The sequence below is a fragment of the Tamandua tetradactyla genome, chromosome 18 (genome assembly GCF_023851605.1).
Source record: "Tamandua tetradactyla isolate mTamTet1 chromosome 18, mTamTet1.pri, whole genome shotgun sequence".
Taxonomy (NCBI): Eukaryota; Metazoa; Chordata; class Mammalia; order Pilosa; family Myrmecophagidae; genus Tamandua; species Tamandua tetradactyla.
In genome coordinates this window covers 32,284,813-32,288,004 of record NC_135344.1, presented here as the reverse complement: position 1 = coordinate 32,288,004, position 3,192 = coordinate 32,284,813, and positions in this window count along the sequence as shown.

Genomic DNA, 3,192 nt, shown 5'->3' with positions numbered 1-3,192 from the left:
AGCATATATATTTTAAAATTTACTTCCTTTCGGCAGATATTTAAGTACCTCTATGTTGGGCATATATATAGAACTAAAAAATGTTCATGTCTACTTTCTAATTTTAGTGGATAATGCTGCAGATTACCACAAAAGTTGGGTACAGATATGATAATGGAAGGAAAAGCTCAAAAAGATAAGGTCAGAAATACCTGGAACCTTTGGAATTAAGTGTCTAAGTTCCATCAATAGCATTTCAGTCTACAGGCAAACTTCCTAAGAGCTGAATTTCAGTGCAACTTTTCCATGCGACTATTCTTCCTTCCCAATGCCATTAGGGAGCAGCTCCCTTGAAATACACTCAGTGTAAGCCTGATATAAACTTGTAATGGAATTGTAATAGAAGTATGTGGAAATGAAAGAGATGATAGATGCATTGTGTAATAAGCTTTAAGGTAGTCATGGAAAAGTGGGTGGATGGGCTGTAAGAATAGCTGTGTTTCTCTTCCCCACCTAGGGGAGACTGCTTTGTCTTATGTCTGTGCCATCTACTTGGCAGCCTTATCCCTGTAGCAGAGAAAAAAGTGTTTTACCAGGAAGCCGCATGGCCCACCACTGTTAAGACCAGGGTACATTACAGGCGCTGCTATGTATCGTTATCCTTTCCTTCTCCTTCATTTAAATGCAGGTATGTTTAACTTTTCATGTCTTGCTTTAAATAAAGGTAAAGGCATAGTTTTTAATTTTGTTTTAAGTCTTGCTGAATAGATTATGATAATCTATTTTCTCTGAATTGTTTTTTCCTATGAAAAGAAAGTTTTCTCTGTTTAAAAGATTTCTCCCTGAAACTCGTTGAATAGCTGTGTCAGTAAGTTTGTTTTGGTTTTGTAGAATGGATATTGAAATGAACAGTTAGTTTCTATTTTAATTATTAGCACATAGCAAACAATTTAGTGCATTAATTTGGGCAAACAGTTGGTAAAATCATATTCCTCAAAGAATAATGAAAACTTAATAATTTTTAAACCAGAACTAATTTCTGTTACTCGAACTTCATTTTCAAGCAAAATATCAGGCTTGTTTTGTTTATTTATTTATTTAAAATAACAGTTTTTAAAATCTAATATGAAAGAATTCTGTGGTCCTGGTTCTCTTTGTCGTCGGATCCATTCCTTGCCCTTTGTCTGCTCTCCATCTTCTCTTGCATGTTTTAAACACTAGTCTCTCAATATAATAGATATATTTTTAAAAAGGATCTTGTGGTTATAGGAGTTTGGAATATACTTAGTTAAATAACATTAAGCAGATTTTATTATTGCATGACTTCTTCACATCCTTTATCATGCCAATTTAAATTATAAATTTCCTTCAGAGACAGGGTATGCATTATTTCTGAGGAATATGTATTACTACCTCTGAGCATCCTAAAGCACTGTGAAATGCAATTTGGGAACCTTGATATAAAGCAGTCTTTTGAAATCATGCTCATTTTTATAAACGAAGTCTCATTATCATAATCTATTTAGCAAATATACACATGAAAAAAACATTTATTGAGGCAGAAGATCGGTGTTCAAATCCTTGATCTGCTACTTACAAGCAATGTAAGCTTTAGTTAGTTAACCTGTTAGAACCTCAGTCTGTCTATTATATTGGTGGTAATAACGGCTGTGACCTGGTTCTCCTTGATGACTTTTGAGAGTAGGAGGAGAAACACTGGTAAAGTTTGCTATTGTGCAAGAAAGGGAGATGGATATCCTGAAAACCAGACTACTAGATTTCCTGACCTGACAGTGATATTGGGATGTGGAACGAAGAACAGGAGAGAAGAGGTGAAATTGAGAGGGAGAGCCAGGACAGGGACAAACTGTATCCCCATTGTCTGGTAGGTCTTGTGGACATCTTGGCTTAAGGCAAATTGCTAGTGCATCTTGTGGATTCTGGCGTAAGCATCTTGCTGGTACCTTTCAAGAAAGCCACTTGTTGAGTCAAGGGAATGCCAGCAGTATGCAGCCATGGCAGGAGCTGAGATTTGGAGTCCTTGTATCAGGGTATTATGCTGAGGAAGGCCCCTTTTCTACTAAGAAACTGCTAGTGTGCTTTCCTTGAGAGAGTTAGCATTGCCATAAAGGGAACCGATAGGCAACAGGTTAAAGGGAAACACAGGGCCAATGCCTGTTGTCTTGACCTGGAGTTTTTCTAAAAAGATGACAATAGGCTCTTCTTCATGGGCAGACGTAGATAGCTTTTTTTGTTTTGACATTTTGATTATGATGTATCTGAAATTCATCAAATTTGAGAGGTTTTCAGCCATTACTTCTTTGAATATTTTTTCTGCTCCTTTCTCTCTTTTCCTGGTATTCCTATTACACATATGTTGCTGTATTTAATGGTGTCCCACTTTTCTCTGAGACTGTTCCTTTTTCTTTTCTTTTTTTCTGTTCTTTAAATGTATAATCTCTATTACTCATCTTTAAGTTTGCTGATTCTTCTTTCTTCTGCCAGCTCAATTGAGGGCTACTGTTGAGCCCCTGTGGTGAATTTTGCATTTTGATAATTGTGTTTATCAACTTCTGAATTTCTGTTTGGTTCTTTCTTATAATTTCTTATCCTTTTATTTTGATGAGACATGGTCATCATATCCTTAGTTCTTTAAACATCGTTGAACATAGTTGCAGTGACTGGGCTGGACTAGTTAAATGAAGTCTGTTTCCCCAACAGTATGCAGCCTCTGATAACTCTACAGAGAGCATGGCCTTGCCTTGGGCATGCACGTGGTCTTCTAACTGTCAGGGATGACTGTAGCCTGCTTTTCTTTGACCTTCTCTTTCCCTGATCTTCCATTGAACTTTTGGCTGGTCTACCTCTCTTGGTATTATATCCAGCTCTTAGCCTCCAGCTACAATGCCCTGGGACATAAATTGTTCCACTCTCGATCCAATTGAAAGGGCTTCTTGAGAGAGGTAGGGTGTTGCCAGTCTTTGAGACTTGCTCTGACCTTTCACAGGGCAGAACCTCTGCTATGGAGCAGGAGCTGGGAAGAGATGGGGAACTTGTTCTTTACCAACTGTCCTACCCATGTCCTCGTATGGATCAAGAACCATGGGAGGTGGGGGGAGTACAGGAACTGGGAGAGCCAGCTGCTGCCCTCACACAGCATTGATCTTCTTGGGTCAGGGTGGATGGGATCTGCCAGTGTTCACCAGCTGCTGA